Source organism: Diabrotica virgifera, chromosome 8 (genome assembly GCF_917563875.1).
Source record: "Diabrotica virgifera virgifera chromosome 8, PGI_DIABVI_V3a".
NCBI lineage: Eukaryota > Metazoa > Arthropoda > Insecta > Coleoptera > Chrysomelidae > Diabrotica > Diabrotica virgifera.
Window position 1 is genome coordinate 122,431,630 of NC_065450.1, and position 20,615 is coordinate 122,452,244.

General features: G+C 33.3%; 1 protein-coding gene across 1 annotated transcript in view; it reads left to right on the forward strand.

Moving 5' to 3' along the window:
* Positions 1 to 1,492: 1,492 nt before the first annotated feature.
* LOC126890488 (cingulin) overlaps positions 1,493 to 20,615 on the forward strand; it is a 374,566-nt gene continuing 355,443 nt past the window's right edge. Inside the window, exon 1 of the mRNA XM_050659471.1 lies at positions 1,493 to 1,768. The gene's annotated coding sequence lies outside the window, so the exon portion shown is untranslated. The remainder of the gene's footprint in view (positions 1,769 to 20,615) is intronic.

Consider the following 20,615-nt stretch of genomic DNA (forward strand, 5'->3'; position numbering starts at 1 on the left):
CGGGATCACGGGGGCTGTGAGGGGCACACCTACGGCAGCTATGGAGGCACTACTGGATATCCCTCCTTTACATATAACAATAAGAGGTAAGGCGAGAATGGGATATTATAGACTGCGAGAAAACCTGAGCAACGTACCAGTTGAATCAGGACATAGAAGAATAACGAATGAAACTAATGATGCCGAATGGATGATGATTTCTGACCATATGACATCAAGATACAAGCCAAAAGTACCTTTTCAAGTGGACATTTGCCCACGCGACGAATGGGACAGAGAAAACTCTCGACCCAGACTACAGGGTTACATCTGGTATACGGACGGGTCAAAAACTGCAGACGCTTCGGGAGCAGAAATTTTCTGTAGTGGTGGAAATTTCAACATTTCTATTACACTGGGAGAATATACCTCCGTATTTCAGGCAGAGATTTTTGCAATCTTGCAATGTGCAAGAGAAAACAACCTGAGGGCATTCGAACTGCAGCGGGTTAACATATGCACAGAGCCAAGCAGCCATCGGGGCTCTTATAAACAATAAGGTGAACTCTAGGCAGGTGTGGGAATGTCTACAAGAACTTGACAGACTGGCACAACATAACAGTGTTATACTGGTATGGGTTCCAGGTTATCGGGGCATATACAGCAATGAAAGAGCTGATGCACTTGCCAAGAGTGCGTCAGCTACAAAATACCTGGGTTCAGAGCCGGCCGTGGGAGTGCCAAAAAGCACCGTCCGCAAACGAAAAAAAGCGTGGATCCGAAGCCAACACAACTCACACTGGGAGAGTGTACCCGGTCAAACACATGGCAAGATGTATATCGGACGGACACGTGCTAGTAGGGCTGAGTTACTGCTGAAAACAAGCAGGAATCAGCTCAGAGTCATAACAGGTTTCTTCACTGGACATGCGCCAGTTAAGAGTCACCTGCATACAATGGGGCTGTTTCATGGAAACTTGAGCTGCAGACTCTGTAACAGAGAACCTGAAACAGTCAACCATATTTTACATGACTGTGAGGCATTGGATCGGAGGCGGCAAACACTTTTCGGAGACATCGAAGTGACTCCAAATATATATGGCACCCACCCACTAGTACAAGCTGGTACAGGGTTCCAGAATTCTGGAATGGGTTTCATAAACGAATGGAAGATGTACAATAAGCCAAGTAGCTGCAGTACAACCGGGTCACAACAGACGGCTTCCAGAGAAAAAAAAGTCGATAATGGTCATATGCCTATCAATACTTTTCTCTCTGTTCTTTTCTATTACTTGTCTTATGATTATCTAGACATGATCTCGCGATTCGGAATCCGGCTTAGTTTTGGCCAAAATAGTCCATATGGTGCTCGAGTTATAAAAGAAAAAATAGAACATGGATAATTAATTATTAATCCTAAATGAAAAATCCATTCTTACTACTTTTTTTATAAGAACGGCATCACTGTTAGGTTGTTATTATATTACCCATCAAGTAATTACCGCCATCTTTCGGACATAGCGGACTCTACAACAAAGATAACTATAGAAATATCTATGAAATAAACAGAAATAAAACGCGTGTCAGAGTTATTTAAAAAGTTTGGTGTTGTGTTGTTTTAATTTTTCTGTTTACATTTAGTTTGTTAGTTCCCGTTTAACTGGTTGAGGTGTGGGTGCGCGTGTGTTAAGTTTAGAATTTTCAACAGTAATGTGTATGCATTAAGAACTAATTATGCATAAAAAATAGAATCTCTTTTACTATCTAACCTACTCGGAATTGACTTTTGGTAAGTTATAAAAATACCTCTTATATGTCCTTTGATCATTTATTATACAAAACATTGCATTAGCAATAGTTACTTATTATTCCTAGGTAAGTTAATTACCTTGAACATCCACCTTACTTAAAAAAAATTAGAGTAAATATTGGGTAGATAATTTATGTAAATGTTAATTAATACATCAAGGGTCTTATGGTCTCATACTGTCAAGTTACAGCCCACATAGAAACTAATTTTGAATGCAGCAAAGGCGGTAGTCGAAACGTCAATTATATTGATGCAAATTTAATGTTTTTTTTTTAATAACTATTAGCTAGGATTAGTGTTTTGAAGAATATTCCTATCATATTCCCATCCCATTTATATTTGCCATATTACTATATTATACAAGGTTTTCAGAATAATTATTAACCTTTGGTTAAAATATACACTAACAGAAAAAATATTGCAAATTTTTTGAGTCTGTTTTTAAGAAGTATATTTTTTCCTTTTGAAAAGTTTACTACTTTTTATTGGTAAATAAGTTGTGCTGGACTATTCTACATATTCATTGTCAAGTAGGTACTTAACTTTCAAATTGAAGAACTACAACCAATTTGTAGAAAAATTAATGAACATTTTGATTACAACATTTAATTAAGCCCACTGCTCTTTAATATAATAATGGACGAAATAATAGAAGCAGTACGTAAAGATCACGGTTACAGAATGGGGAACAAAGAAATCCAAGTATCTATTATGTTATGCAGATGACTCCACATTAATCGCCGAGACAGAAGACAATCTCCAAAGATTAACACACATCTTCAATACAACAGCCAAGAAATACAATATGATAATCTCAGCAGAAAAAACCAAATGTATGACAACATCTAAATACCCACAACAATGTAAAATCAAAATTGATGGGAAAATAATAAAGCAGGAAGCAAGGTTTAGATATCTGGGAATAGATATAACCATTAGACAACAAACCTTAAAAGCAAGTAAAGCGGTGGGATCTCTTAATGACACAATCTGGAAGTACAAACACCTAAGACAAGACATAAAAGCAATAATCTATAAAGCAGCAATCAGACATTAGACCTATATTGACATACACGGCAGAGAAAAGACCTGACACATCTAAAACCCCAGACGACTACTAGAAACAACAGAGATGAAAATACTCCAACGAATATCAGGGAAAAGTCTGTTGGATAGGGAGGGAAGCGAAAACATAAGATCATGCCAGGTAGAAGACATAAATGGATGGGTGACAAAATAGAAAAAGGAGTGGAACGAAAACATTAATAGAATGGCAGAGAATAGGATAGTACAAATAGCACGAGATAAGTCACCAAATGGACGAAGAAGTATTGGCAGACCAAGAAAAAGATGGTGCAATAACAAACAATTTAGGAGGCTAATATTGAAGAAGAAACAGGCTTAAAGCCTACATACAAGAAGGAAGAAGAAGAAAAAGACATTTAATTAGAAAGGGAGACAATACCAACAATAGAACACTTTTTACAGCAACATTGTAATAATTTAGTACTTAGTATATCCTCGTCTAGCTCTAGTGATAGCACAGGTGATAGCCTGCATCCTTCTAGGCATGCTTATCAGAAGGTCTTTGATGGTTTCTTGTGGTAGTCGATTCCATTCCTCCTGTGCAGCAATCTTAATTCTGCATTTGAGTTTGGAGCTGGAGTTCTTGCCTCTATACATAGTTTTTGGATGTCCCATACATGTTCTATGGGATTTGCATCAGGGCTCATTAGTGGCCAGTCTAGAGCCTCAATCCCAACATCCTATGATATATCCCAAGATATTCTATGACTGTTCCTGTAGCATAAGCAGTGGCATTATCATGCATTAGCACAAAGTTATCATACTTAATGAAGCCGTCATAAGGAAAAACATGCTCTTCCTGGATGTTGCATACATACCAGTCAGCATTCATTTGAATATTCACCTCAGTAAGTTCCTTACAACTCTCTCAACTCAACTAATGCCACTCCATAGCATAATGGAACCGTCCCAGAGCTGAATTGTTAAAATATAGGCTGTCTCTAAAAGGAACCCTAGTTGAGCTTACCATTAATTGGATTTTTTCAAAGGTATTTGTTTAACATGAGAACCAGTTTGAAAATCTAGAATAAACAATAGTTCCCTGTATCATTATTATAAACAAACTACTCCTTACTCAAATATTATGATTACTATTAAGTTAATATTATCTATTACCATTGATGAATAAATATAATTGTATATTTATCAATCAATGCTATTACTATTTAAATTATCTCTGGAAAATACCATTCTTCTTCTTCAATACTTCAAAATAACATTGAAGTACCTACAACAAAACATATATTCTGCAATAATTGCCATTTATGTACTTAATTCTTTTTTATATAGCAATATACCTAAGTATCAAAATGTTAAATCATAATATTATGTAGTTTATTTTATGGTTTTGGCCAGTCATACATGATATTATGGTTAATTTGTAGTGCACGTGTTGAATAAATCTCTTGTTACTATGTAAAGTCAGCTTTATTGTCTTTATTGGTTTTTATAATCCAATGACATCAGTATTTTTGGTGAGAGTATTTAAGAGCCTCCGCAAACTGCAGACTTTTTAATCGGCCAATAGTTTAGTCGGGTTGGGCTGTCCATGATGGGTAAACAAATCAAACTTTTTTTGTCTTCCGAGACTGAATCGGTGTAATCTGCGCATCTGCATACCTCTCTGTACTGATTAAGAAGCCGACTAAACTATCCGCCGATAAAAAGTCTGCAGTCTGCACGGGCTCTAAATGTATTCGTTCAGTTGTCTACCTGTATAAAACATTTTAAATAATGTCTTTTGTCTGTCTCGCCTTAGTCTCCCTCAAGTGTGCAGGCCAATGTATTTTCACTCTTCTATATTGTTGTAATTTTAGTAAGTAATGGAAGGAATTTATGTAGAGCATTAGTCTGTCATGGTGTTCTCCCATTTCGTTCTTTGGTGATGGTCAAGGAGGTGTTCATGTAAAGTTTAATTAATTTCACACCATGGAGCATCTGTTACAGCAAATACTTTTTACTCAGCAAAAATCTCTGTCTGAAATATAAAGGTATATTCTCCTAGTAAAATATCCGCCACTACCGAATATTCCTGTGCCAGACCCTTCTGCAGTGTTAGAGGTGTTTGTGTACCAGGTATAACCCTGCAGTCTTAGTCAAGTGTTTCTTCTGCTCATTTCTCTCGTGGGCTGATGTTCACTTGGAACTTTAGACCTAGGAACTTTAGACCTACATCTGGGTACCCATATAATCAGAAACCGTAATCCATTTGGTATCCCTAATCCCTAATTTCATTTATAATATTACTATGTCCTGATCTAAACAGTTCATTACTCAGGTTTTCTCACAGTCTATAATATCCCATCCTCGCTTATGTAAAGGAGGGAGATCACTGATGTGTTCCTCATAGCCCCTGTGATTATGATGCAAGTAGTCTTTGCACCTTACATAGTTTGAGGATGTCACTTTTTTGCTGCACCGTCATACCACTGATGCATACATAATAATTGTTAATTTTACCACCATGTTATACCGGGTGTCCACTTATATTTTCCCCCATTTTAACTACCTATAACTTCTAAACGGCTCAAGATAGAAACATGAGATTTTCGCTGAAATGTTTTATTTTAGTAAAAGTTTTGTATGAATCGATTGAGTTTTTTATATCGCTTTCAATAACGAAAATAAAAATGGCGGATTTTTGAAAAAAACTTTGTTGACTTTTTTTTAATGGAACACCCAGTATATTTTTTTTTGTAAATTGAAAGAACGATCATTCACCTATCCAGCGATATAAAGTTTTTTAAAATCGGTTGTCAAATCACTGAGTAATTAATTTTTAAAATGAGAGGTGCAACGTGGATATCACATACCTAAGTAACATAGCTAAGCAAATTGATATTATGTTATTTATGTGTTTCCACATTGCATCTCTCATTTTAAAAATTAATTGCTCAGTTATTTGACAACCGATTTAAAAAAAAATTATATCGCTGGATAGGTAAATGACCATTTTTTCAAGTTAAAAAAAATATACTGGGTGCTTTAATAAAAAAAGTCAACAACGTTTTTTTTCAAAAATCCGCCATTTTTTATTTAAAAGCGATAAGAAAAATGGCCATTTACCTAAAAACTTGAAAAAAACGGTCATTTACCTATCTAACGATATAAAAATTTTCAAAATCGGTTGTCAAATGACTGAGCAATTAATTTTTAAAATGAGAGATGCAATGTGGAAATCACATAACATAATATCAATTTGCCTAGTTAGAGAGTTGCACCTCTCATTTTAAAAATTAATTACTCAGTGATTTGACAACCGATTTTGAACTTTATATCGCTGGATAGGTGAATGACCTTTCTTTCAATTTACAAAAAAATATACTGGGTGTTCCATTAAAAAAAGTCAACTACGTTTTTTTGTTAAATCCGCCATTTTTCTTTTCGTATTTGAAAGCGATATAAAAAATTCAATCCATTCAGACAAAACTTTTGCTAAAATAAAACATTTCAGCGAAAACCGCATATTTCTATCTTGAGCCGTTTAGAAGTTATAGGCAGTTAAAATGGGGGAAAATATAAGTGGACACCCGGTAAATCCAATATAACATCTCTGGTTGTCAACCCCACGTTGTGAGTGCTTCTGCTACCATTAAAATAGTTACTTGCTCTCATCATCAACAGATACAATTCATATTAAAAAAAATATATATATAGACCAGGACGCATCTGTAAAAATATTAGTACATTTGGACGTTGAGAGGTGACTCAAATTTTTTTGCAGAAATTGCTTGAAAAAAAAATAAAAACATAATATTATAGTTATCCTCCCTCTCAAAAAGGTCCGGAACATTGTTTAAATAATCAAAATGTCAAAAAATTAAGGAAAAATTCGATTTCTTTCTTGGTTTTTTGATTATAACTTTAAAAGTATTTATTTCCGAGAAAAGTTGTACTGACATAAAAGTTGCGTAATTAAATTTGCTACGATATAGAATTGGCTAAAGATTTAAAAAATAGTCACCCTTGTTGTAAAATAGAAATAATTGTGAAAAAAACATACAAAAACAAGTATTCGCATTTTACGTTTTTCAACCATTTATGCTACACTTAGGACCTTCATATTTCACCATGAAAAACTTTATGATACAGTAAAATAATACTGTAAATTTCATTAAGATCGGTTCAATAGATTTTGCAAAATAAATTTTGCAATCCAGCTTTCGTAAAAAAAATTAATTTTTTCAAAATGTTACAGGACTGAAAAAAAAGCAGATAGCAAGTTGAAATTTTTTTTGCATATAGAAGTGTACTGTACCTTTCATTTGCAATTTTGCAAAATTAAAATCGATTAACACCACGGCGTCAGGAATTTTTTTTAAATAGACATTAATTATTGGTGCTACGCGCAGGACAGCGGATAGTTTGCTCTGATTGGTCATTCCAATGACCTTTGATAATGATTGATACATTTTAATTTTTATTACATTTCGATATAAATAAATAAATTTATTTATTGCAAAATAAAAACATATACTCTATCCTTTGAAATAACACTTTTATTAGCAAAAACTTTCTTTGTTCATATATTTTAACTTAAATAATAAAAGTTTATTATTTTTAAACATATGCAATTGTTTAAACAATATTTCACAAACAATAATAAAATTAGTTTGATTTTTGTGGAATTAAAGTATTAAAATACAACAAAATATAGAGTAAAAAAATAATATATTAGATAAAGATTGGAAGAAATTTTGGTAGAAATCAACTTGTGTGAATCGAACACCGCTGTCCTGCGCGTAGCATCAAAAATTATTGTTTATTTCAAAAATTTTCTGACGCCGTGGTAATTAATCGATTTTAATTTTGAAAATTGCAAATGAAAGGTACGGTACACTTCTATAAGCAAAAAAAAAATTCAACTTGCTATCTGCTTTATTTTCAGTCCTGTAACATTTTGAAAAAATGAATTTTTTTTGCGAAAGCTGGATTGCAAAATTTATTTTGCAAAATCTATTGAACCGATCTTAATGAAATTTACAGTATTGTTTTACTGTATCATAAAGTTTTTGTGGGTGAAATATGAAGGTCCTAAGTGTAGCATAAATGGTTGAAAAACGTAAAATGCGAATACAGTCGAACCCGCTTATTGGAATAGTATTCGTGCCAATCAAAAGTATTCCTATAACCGGGATATTCTAATAACCGATCCTTGGTCGCTAGTAGAAACGTTTCCGGACCTCAAATTTCTATTCCTTAAACCGGGACATTCCTTTAAGAGGCATTCTAATAAGCGGGTTTGACTGTACTTGTTTTTGTATGGTTTTTTCGCAATTATTGGTATTTTGCAACTAGGGTGACTATTTTTTAAATTTTTAACCAATTCTATATTGTAGGAAATTTAATTACGCAACTTTTATGTCAGTACAACTTTCCTCAGAAATGAATAGTTTTAAAGTTATAATCAAAAAACCAATAAAAAAATCGAATTTTTCCTTTATATTTTGACATTTTGATTATTTAAACAATGTTCCGGACCATTTTGAGTGGGAGGATAGCTCAAATATTATTATTTGAGTTATTTTCAAGCAATTTCTGCAAAAAAATTTGAGTCACCTCTCAACGTCCATCTCAAAACAGATGCGTCCTGGACTAATAAGGAGGTGCCTTATTCTGTATTTTATTTAATATCACAAAGAAAATAATAGATGCAGCTATTAAGGAACGAAATATACAGGGAAGGAAAGACATATCCTTACTGAACAGCGTACTGTGGGATAAAAATATTTCTAAGGAAAATAAAAAAATATATATAACACTATAATAAAAAGCATCACAACATATGGATGCGAAGTTTGGCCCCTAAAAGACAGCACAGAGAAAATGTTTAGAGCAACAGAAATGGACGTCTGGCGCCCTTCGGCCGGAATATCTAGACGCGACAGAATAACAAACGAGACAGTCCGAGAAATCATGGGGGTTACACATACTATTGTTGACGACATCAGGACGAAACAACTCAGCTGGTACGGACACGTAAGGAGAATGCCGGAAAATAGAATACCAAGACAAATCCTCGAATGGCAACCAAGAGGAAGGCCTAGAAGAAGTTGGAGAGGAGGAGTTGATAGAGAAACCAGGGACAGAGAACTCGAGGACGATCTATGGAATGACAGAACGAGATGGAGATTGGAAATCGGAAGACGTCGAAGAACATTGTGAACCGATACTATATATATGGAAGAAAACAACAATCATGGCTCCGAAACATTCGAGAATGGACAGGCATAAGAAGTGCTGAACAGCTTTTCCATATGGCACAAAATAAAATAAGTCCTGTATTAGTGATCGCCAACCTAAATATAAGTAATGCCTGGTATATTACACCTGACAGATTTCTGTTTTTGTATATCTACTAATAGGTCTGGATCCCGCGTATAAAAAAAAGTTGATTAATAGCAAGCTGAAAATTTGTTAATAGCTTAAGGGTGTCTAGTCGGACAAACTTTGATATATGGGAACACTGGAACAGGGGAAGTTTTAATTGTGGAACAGGTTTAAAATTTGGAACGGTCATACCACGAAAACTTCACATGTATTTTGTCCGACAGAACTTCCAATTGCTTTGTTACCCTTTCATTAAAGTCTAATGCAAAAATCAGACTGCTATTTATCAGCAAATGGGCCTTTTAATGAGTGGAACACGTAGAACATGTCAAATGACAGGAATTATGACAGGTGATAAATAACTGTCTGATTTTTGCATGAGAGTTTAATGAAAGGGTAACAAATCAATTGGAAGTTCTGTCGGACAAAATACATTTGACGTTTTCGTGGTCTGACGGTTCCAAATTTTTAACCTGCTCCAGAATTAAAACTTCCCCTGTTTCAGTGTTCCCATATATCAAAGTTTGTCCGACTAGACACCCTTAAGCTATTAACAAATTTTCAGCTTGCTATTAATCAACATTTTTTTCATACTCGGGATCCAGCCCTATAAAGTAGATTTATTATTTCTTTTAATGAGTGGAATCATTTTAGCAATATTCTTTTGAAATATCATAGTTTATTATTCATGTTAATCACTTTTTTATTGCTATTGCTAAATTTTAAACAATTGATATTTCACTGCCCAAAAGATAGTCTTGTAATATTTAAATTTATTTTTAATTAGAAGATTCATGTCAAGCCAATTATATGTTTGTGGTTTTATTAATGATTAATAAATCAAAAATAAGTTGTTTGTAAATACATTTTAACCTAAAAATAAAATTTCCAATTAAAGATATGAAATCTGTAATATTTTTTCCAAAGCGTTGTCAACAACAATTCCAAGTTTGTCATTATTAGGTTTGTTCCAACTCGATACAACACCGTTCTTGAATCGTTACGAGCATGCGCAATAACGAATAATTATGCGCAGTAACACATTTTTCGTTACTGCGCGGTTCACGAACCGTTCAAGAACGGTTTTGTATCGAGTTGGAACAAACCTATTGTCATTTGTATTTGAGTTTTTTATTGCCAGTTCTTGAGATCTTTTATTTATTTATGTCTCAACTTCAAAAGGTCATTGGTGTAGTAACATTGAAAGTTTTACAATTTATTTAGTACATTTTTATCGAATATAAGTATGATATTGCTTCTGAGTTATCTTGCAATTTATATTGAAATCTTTCTACACTATAGAGAGTATATGTAGAGAGAATATTGGTTTGGTCTATTCTCAGACGAGATCAAACGGTTTGATGTAATGGCTTCTTTGGGATAATTTTCTAGTATCGACTTCTGTTACTTCTCGTAGTTTGGATGTGGACTGATTCCACTAGTTTCATTTTTCACATGAGAAAAACAATATTACCTATTATTTGCTGTATCATTCCTATAATTACCGACCTCAATTTCAAATCATTATCTAAGCCAACCCCTAGTAATAACTCATACTCTTGACTCTAACACTACCCTCGAAAAGCACAGACATTTTTTGGACAATGTAGAAGAAATCTCTCTCTGATTTTGGGTCCCGTAAAGAACACACGGTTTGTTCTCTTCTCTTAGCGAAAACCGCTTGTTATCAAGCGATAAAATACCGCGAATCGTGCACTGTGATTTTGGCTCCCGTAGATAACAGACGCGTTTTTTTGCGCTCTCTGATTTTGGTCATCATCATCAATCGCGTTACAACTCTTCGTGAGTCTTTGCCGCTTTTACTATTGCCATGTTTGTCGGTCCTGTGCCACTATTTCCCATTGTCTCACTCCCATTTTCTCCAGATCTTCTCTGACTGCACCTCTCCACCTTTTTCTAGGCAGTCCTACAGACCTTCTCCCATCTGGCCTTTCCCAAAACCCATTTAGGCAAGCGGCACATCCCTAATTTGAGGCTTAGAAATCGAAAAAGCGACCATGATAGGTAAATGGAAAATTTTAGTTATTCTTTATATTTTCGAGGTCGGTGAATCCGAATATGAAGTTTATTTTTATCCAGAATTGGTGGAACATGTTCAAAAATCAAATTTTATGCAAAACTGCGAAAAATAAATATTGATGATTTTTCATATTTACCTCGCTGTATCCTTGGTCCCTGTAAATATTTCCTTTTGAAAGTTTAACTGTATCATCCTTCGAGTATTTAGATGACAACGAGATTTGTCAAGAATGTTTACACAAATTAAAAGAAGGGTTGTTAATTTTTAAACAATTTGTCGTCAGATTTAGTTTCATGTTTATTTAAAAAAGTGGAGTGTTAAACTTTTTAGTTTATAATTTTAACTAACACAGCAATAAAACTTAATTAATAATGAAGTTTACTGGAAAATTTCAAGTCAAAATATGTAATAAGAAAAAAGCTATGTGACTTTATAGACGAGTGGCACGTGGCACTCTTCCAAAAAAACGCTTATTTCTCGAGATACTAACCACAGTGTGGCGAATGGCTAATTTTGGTCTTACTTTATGTTTTTGATGGTGCTAAAAACGAAAATAAGGTTTATTTTGAATTTTAGATGGAAGAACATTGCCAAAATCGTTGAAGAAAGTGAAAAAAGTATATTAAAGTGTGTAAATGTATTTAATTTCCTTAGCTAAGCGCTTTCGACATATATGTCATCTTCAGAGCTAATGGTCAAATTATAAAAAAAGTACCACTACTTCGAGTTGTAGGTGTTTGCATATTAGGAAAGTTGGTCTGTTGTGCAACTCCGGATGATGAAATATTATTTCAATTTTAATTAAAAATTGTAAAACAGTAAGAACAACCACTTAGACGTTACAAACATATAAAATTTGGTCATTGTAAGGTATCACCCAACCATTTTCAAGTGATGAAATTTATCAGTCTTTCAACTATTGCCAAAATCGCAATTTTACCCTAAAAATTAAAAAAGATGAAATCACGTTTTTCATAAAATTAACAGTGGCATTATTTTTTTTTTTATAAAACATTTTATTCTTTGTACCCTATATTTTAACATAAACTTGATTAAAAAGCTAAATTTCAAATTTTGTCACTCAACTTTTGCGATTAAACTTTGAAATTCAGGAATCTGAACCTTTCACTTTAAACAATTCATAACTTTTACTATAATGAGACAGACAGATTGAAACAGAGGTCTCCGTAAAGGTAAGAATTATATACTGTAAAAATTTTAAACAGAGTTATTAAACGCAAAAAATGTGATTTCATTTTTTTTTTTAATTTTTAGGGTAAAATTGCGATTTTGCCACTGTTTCCCCACGCAAAGTTCAAAATAAACCTAATTTTCGTTTTCATCACCATCAAAAATATAAAGTATGACCCGAGGTATGACCAAAATTAGCCATTCACCACACCGTGGTCATCACACCACACAGTAGGTATATCGAAAAATAAGCGTTTTTTGTGGTGTGCCGCTCGTCTATAAAGTCACATAACTCTTTTCCTATTGCATATTTTGACTTAAAATTTTCCAGAAAACTTCTTCATGAATTATGTTTTATTGCTGTCTTGGTTAAAATTATAAGCTAAAGAGTTTGTCACTTAACTTTTTTAAGTAAATATGAAATTAACGAAATCTGACGAGAAAATGTTTAAAAATTAACAACTCCTCTTTTAATCTATACAGGGTGTTTCATTAATAATTGTCCATATAGTAACTGGAGAAACCTTAGCACAAAATACGAAGATTTAACCTAAAACACTTAATGTGGTTCCTTACTGAGTTACAGGGTGTTTTAGCTAAAAATTTAAAAACTATTTTTGCTCAGCATTTTAAAACTATACGACGTATCCTTTTCATACTTGGCAGAAAGTGCGACTACTATGCTCCCTACTAAATTATGTTGAACAAACGTTTCTAGCTACTACCAGAGGCGTACGGCAGGGGATAGTGAATGGTTGTCCCTTCTCATTCTACGCCACTGGAGGAATTACTATTTTAGTTCCATTTTTAGTTCCAATACTTTTTACGTCAATAATAACTTCATTGGTAACGATAAAGTCATTAGTTTTCGAGATATTTGAAGTTAAATATGAAACGGCACAGTTATTTTGATTAATTTATGATATTATGATTCATACGATTAAAATTTATAAATTGTTTGTACCCAGTACTTTAAAACTATTTGGCGTATCCTTATCATACTTGGCAGAAAGTGCAGGTACTGTACACCCTTCTAAATTAAGCTAAATAAACGTTTCTAGCTACTACCAGAGGCGTACGACAGGGGATAATGGCTGGTGGACCCTTCCCAAATTCTACGCCACTGACGAAATTGCTATTTTATTGTAATTTTTTGATTTTCCAATACTTTTTATGTAAATAATATACTCTTAATTCGTAACGATAAAATGATTAGTTTTCGAGATATTTGAAATTAAAAATGAAGCCACACAATATATTAATCAAAATAACCGTGTCCTTTCATTTTTAACTTCAAAGATCTCGAAAACGAATGACTATCGTTACGAATGAAGAGTATATTATTTTCATAGAAAGTATTGGAGAATCCAAAAATTGAACTAAAACAGCAATTCAGCCAGTGGCGTAGAATTTGGAAAGGGTCAACCATTCACTTTCCCCCGTCGCACGCCTCTGGTAATAGCCAGAAACGTTTGTTTAACATAATTTAGTAGTTTGTATAGTACCTATACTTCCTGCTATGTATGAAAAGGATACGTCGAATAGTTTTAAAATGCTGAGCAAAAATAGTTTTTAAATTTTTAGATAAAACACCCTGTAAATCAGTAAAGAACCACATTTTATTTAAAGGTAGAATTCCGCACCAAGCGACCGAGACAGGAGACCGCGACAGGCGACAGATAGGTCGCGATAGACGATAGTTGGTCGCTGGTCTCGGTCGCGGGCTGCAGAACTACCCTGATATAATTGCATTGAGAACAGTCGTGGGGAGACCTCGCCTATCTGTCGCCTGTCGCGGTCTCCTGTCTCGGTCGCTTGGTGCGGAATTCTACCTTAAGTGTTTTAGGTTAAATCTTATTTTGTGCTAAGGTTACTCCGGTTACTACATATATGGACAATTATTAATGAAACACCCTGTATAATCATTCTTCTACAAAGCTCGTTCTTATCTAATAAATACTTCAAAGATGACACAGTAACATTTTCAAGAGGAAATATTTACAGCAAGCAAAGATACAGCCAGGTAAAGTTGAAAAATCATCAAAATTGATTTTTCGCATTTTTGCACAAAATTTGATTTTTAAACATGTTCCACCAATTCTAGATAAAAATAAACTTCATGTTCTGATTCAGCGCTCTCAAAAACATAAAGAACAGTATGGTGCAAATGAAAGGAATAAATTCATTATTTTGTAAACCGGCGACTTTACGGAAAAATCGGAATCCGGAAAATCTCGGTTAGCTGAGCGGAGTTTAATCGAGACAGAAATATATGCATAACATAGACATAAACGTAATTGCACTTATTATTATAATCATAAATAATTATAATAATAATTTTTAATTGCATTTATTACAACGCAAGAGGCCCTAAGAGGTACTTTTCTGTCCCGATTAAACCCCGGTTATCTAATATAGGTTTTACCAGGACGGCCCTTAGTCTTAAATAGTTTTTGATTTCACAGGGTCTTTTTTAAGTAAGTACAGTCCGTCTAATATACTTACCGTTGCACGTCATTATCTACGTCCGAAATCTACGTCAAGTTGACATAGTTGCCAAAGTATAAAAAGATCCTGAATTCATTTTAAATCAAATAGATGATATAATTATTGCGATGTGGATTATACAACAAATCAAATTAATCTTCAATGTAAATAAATAAAAACATTAGAAATAGAAAACCAGAGTTAGGTTTACTCACCGGAGGGACCGCAGACGTTCGGATACAATTAGCGTCTCTTTGCAAAGACAATGCCGTCGACTTTGCAAAGTAACAAGACACTTACTCAACACACACACTACACATGACACTAGGTACCTACAAAAATTCACCGTACCTACCATGCCAATGGCCAATAGTTGTCGAGGCATTAAAAAAAGGATTAGGTTATAATCTTACGTTAAAGTAAATAATAAAAAATAATAAATATAATAAAACAAATATTTATAGTAAAGAATAAAAACAAATCTGAAGTGTCAATATCGCAACTGTCAAATAAATGTTACCAAATACCATCTAATGTATTTGATGTTACCAATTTATGCCAAAATGTCACGTTCGTTCGATTACAGTTACAGTGTGTTCCGAACAAAATGTGCTTCATGCTTCACGCTTTATAATCCATTTATACAAATTAAATGAAACATATTATTGTGTATTTCTTTAAGTTAACATTAATAGAAATCTTCAAATATTGTTTCTAGGCGTATATAATAAAATATGTGTAGTGGCTGTAATTCCAGTGTACTCGGCAAAATGATTCTAAAAAAGAACACACCTACCGCCTAAATATTTCGTGTTGATATCATGTGACGTCGCGGGCTATGACGCGGATGACGTGTAACGGTAAGTATATTAAACGGAGTATATATTATGTAACCAAACAAATTAATGCATAATTCGTAATTTTGAACATGACCCTTAACCTCTATTTATGAAGATTTACATTTTAGTATATTATAGTTAAACCAAAAGATGGCATTACCCAGACATCCAAAGTAAAAGTTATCCTTCAACACCAAATTGTTCTATATGGTCCACACAATGTCCAGAAAAAAGTCACACCATTTTGAGCGTCGGTTTTGGGGGGAGACGGGGGAGAAATCGGTAAATTCGTAGTTTTTTAAGTTTTTCGCCAATATTTCTAAAACTATGCGGTTTAGCATGAACAACCCTCCATACAAAATTATTCTACATTAAATTTGAAATAAAAAAGGCCCTATGCATAATCTTTCTAAAATGAATGGTTCCAAAGTTACGGAGGTAGTATAGTACAACTGGTCCAAAAAAAGCCTAACCCAAACATCCAAAGTAAAAGTTTTCCTCCAACACCAAAATGTTCTATATGGTCCACATATTGTTCAGTAAAAAGTTACCCCATTTTAAGCGTCCGGTTTGGGAGGGAGATGGGAGAGAAGCCGGTAAATTAGCAGCTTTTTTACGTTTTTCGTCAATATTTCTAAAACTATGCTTTAGCGTAAACAACGTTACATATAAAAAATGATCTACATGCAATTTAAAACAAAAAATATTCTATACATAATTGTTATAAAATCAACGGTTCCAGAGTTACGGAGGGTGAAAAGTCGAGGTTTTCGATACTTTTTATATTTTTTGGGCAATATTTATGATATAACTATACCAAAAACCCAGACATCCAAAGTGAAAGTTATCCTCCAACACCAAATTGTTCTATATGGTCCACATAATGTTCAGAAAAAAGTCACACCATTTTGAGCGTCGGGTTTGGGGGGCAGAAGGGGGAGAAATCGGTAAATGTAAAAAGTATCGAAAACCTCCACTTTTCACCACCCTCCGTAAGTCTGGAACCGATGATTTTATAACAATTATGTATAAAACCTTTTTTGTTTTAAATTTTATGTAGAATATTTTTCTATAGAACATTCCTTATAGTCTAGGCGCCAAATAGAGGTCACCGTGTCATTTTCAATTCTGATGGACAAACTCAACGGTTTCTTATGGATTTTGGGCTGCTGATTACGAATTTCGAGAGGGGATTTCGATCCGAGTGGTCAAAAAATTGTTATAAACAATTTAATTGTTTATAAATTGTTTATAAAGCCCTGGCTCATAAACTAAAAGAGATAAAAAAAATGTTTCAAATAAAATTTGTTCCCTAATATAAAACGAGGAAACAACCGTTTACTAAACTTAAATCCGACAATTAGAACTCAAGATATTGTAAAACTAGTGCACAATGCAAACTGCAAATTGCAAAATAAGTATTTTTCGAAGCTTTACCGATCGTAACTCGGCTTCTACGCATGAAAATGAGCCTTATAAGGTGTCTTTTTAAATCTTAATTAAGAGGCTTCCAAACAAAGTTTGTTAAATTATTTGGTCTTTATTTGTTTTAAAGTTATACCCGTTTGAAGTTATAATTTTCTTAAAAAAATTGTACATTAATTTGTTTATAAAGGTTTCAAGCAAACTTGAGCTATAAACATTTATACTTTAATTAACAATAATGATAAAACAACTCAAAAGGAACAATTTGAGCTTACGAAAATGTTCGTAAGTTTATTTTTGGCTAAGATGTCGATATTTTAATGGCGCGCTATGAGGCGCAAGAATGGCTCACAGTCAAGTAAGTATGTATTCTTCGACGCTTTATCGATCGTTACTCGGCTTCTACGCATGAAAATGAGCCAATATGTGATATTCATATAAAAATTAATCGAGTTCTTTTGCAGCATCATCATTGCATATAAAACGAGCATTTATGATGTGGCGGCATACACACAATTGACCGGCCTTGATGATGCTGCAAAAGAACTAGATCCACTTTATATGGATATCATATAGATAATTAGACTCTGAAGCCTCAAAAAGTTTTAGTTTTACTGCCTACAAGAACAGACTTGTACCACCATGTAACTGTTAAAATTTCGCTAAGAACTTATGCAGATGTAAAAAAGCTGACATATCCTATGCAGATTTGCAGATGCATGAAAAAAATGTTTGTAAAAATAGTATTAATAAATAATATTAACTTAATTTTTAGTTATACTTCTGAAATATTAGTTTTTAATGTTTTTTTCTCATTTAGTGCAAACAATAAAAGACAATGTAAATAGAATGAAAGGTGATACGAGGTACAGTATGATGATTTAATTATAAGAATTATATGATAAAATTTTATTAGGATCTTCAAAAATGAAAAATGAAGATAACGTATGTATACTGTTATATTTCTATTTGATATGAAAATTAAATTTTGATAATTATAAACAGAATTCAATTTAATATAAAATATTTTCAATTTTCTCAACCACGGGCATATAAATTTAGAACAACCTGTATACAACAAATTGTTATGTTTAATTTTAAGAAGTGATTAGAAGAAGCTTACGAAACTCGGGACAATGCGCCGAGAATAAACAAAGTGAATGGCGCGTACCATTATCGTTGTTCGCGGAAGGTTCGATCATTAGCCTATGCTAAATAAGACTCAGTTGAAGTAGATAATAGGTCATTAAATTTTGTAAATAGTAGAAAGTAATTTTAGAATGGGAATTAACTATTTTTTTTTAAATCCATTAAGCATATTTAGAAAGATTAAAAATTGGTTTTGAGGAATACTGCGAATGAGAGTTGGTGGTGGAAGGTTGATTTGTGAATCTGGAAGGGATATTTAGAAAGTAGGTGAATGACTGAAAATAGAGATCAGAATGTTTTGAGCGGTCGAGAAGTGAAGTCCAGTAGTAGACGGTAGTGTACGGAGAGTGAGAAAGCCGGTGTAGTTCCGTGAGTGTGGAGTATCTATCGTGGAACGAGAGGTAGGCCAGGTTGAGAGTAAAGAACCTCCTTGAGCCAAGAGTTCCCGGTAGCTGATTGCAGTTTCGAAAAAGGTAGAACACAGCATCACGACAGAAGCAGGAACGAGAGCTATACGAGCTAGTTTCAAAGGAGAACATTACTGGAAGCCAGGACGAGGTTTTGATCGCAGCCAAGGATAGCAGGAAACGGGTCTTGTGTGAAGACATTCTCAGTTCACCAGAAAAAGGTCAGTCTCATTTGTTTGGACATGAATGTATGGGTTTTTCGTATTAAATACCACATTTAAATTTGAAGAACATAATCAATAATATCAGAAAAGCTTCATCAAACTTAAATAGAATTGTTGCTAATAAATCATAATAGTTAAATGTTAATAAAAACTTTCAATTGGAAACCAAAAGGAAATAAGATTCCCATGTGTAAATGTTATGTTTAGGAATAATAAGATATAGCAAATATCAAGCAGTGATTGCCATTTAAATAAAATAAACAATATTTTGATTATAATTGTAACCCATATGTGTGTATTATTTTACTCTTTTCTTTCCTATCCCGATTAGGAACCATTGAGAAATACTTAGAAGCCACGTAAGTAAGTAATTAATTTTATAAAAAGCCCTGAGATTGAAAACATATTGATATGTGATCTGGTAAATTAATTAGATTATTATTAATGCATTGATTAAATTAAATGACATATAAGAATATTATCTCATATCAATAATCAAGATCACATCAACTGTCGTCCAACGTGGAAAGCATTGAAAAGTATTTCTAGTGGCAAATTTGAAGGATAGAAAGAGTAAAGCCGGTATTTGAAAATTTATATGCCTGTGGTAAAAAGTGAGATACTTACATTTGATAACATAAAATTTTAGATCTCTTTAGGTACAAATTTTACATAACTGATTTAATATTTTATTTTTACGATATTTACATGTGATATATTTATTGACAATTTATAATATTTGGGTGAGAAAAAGTCGTCTTGGTAACATACTAGTAAAATTTCATATTTGGCGGGGACAGTACTTCTTGAAAACAAATGTCTGTGACAAGAAGCCAAAGCAAAGACAACAAAAAACAAAAAGAACATTCAAATCAAGAGAATAATTCAGACCAAGAAGATATTTTAGACACGACAATCATGGCATCAGAACAGCAAGAATTATCAGGAATAGATAAATTATTACAAATGATGCAACTCCAGTCACAAAGAATAGAACAGAAAATGGATGAAACACAACAAAAACTGGATGACAATCAAAGAGAAACAAAACAAGCAATGGATGAAGCAAAAAGGACGATGGATAAAAATCAGGAAGAAACATCAAAGAAAATGGATAAAGTGGATCAAAAAATGGATGAAAAACAACAAAAAATGGATGAAACACAACAAAAATTGGATCAAAAAATGGATGAAACACAACAAAAAATGAAACAAGCAATAGAAGAGAACAACAAGAAAATGGAGGAACGCATAGGAAAGTATGAAAAGGAAGTAAAAGGATTTTTGACAATGATCAAGAACGATATGGGACAACAAGAGACAGAAAGAAATCAAAAGCAAAATAAAGGAAATAACGAATTGCCAGAAAAAGGAAATAGAAAATTTGGAAAATAAGTTGGAAAATGCTATTCAAGTAGACAGAGAAGAAGTGGAAAAAAGAATCACAGAAATAGAAAAACAAGTCACCGAAAACCGGACGCAACAAAATGTAGGAGAAAGAAGAGAAATGGTTATACATAGCACAGATGACGTGAAGATAAGGTTTGGCGGGGACGTAAGAAGATTACACCCAGTGCCGTTCATAAATAGCCTGAAAAAGAAAATACAACACATCGGAAATTTCGAAACAGCAAAAGAAACTATCAG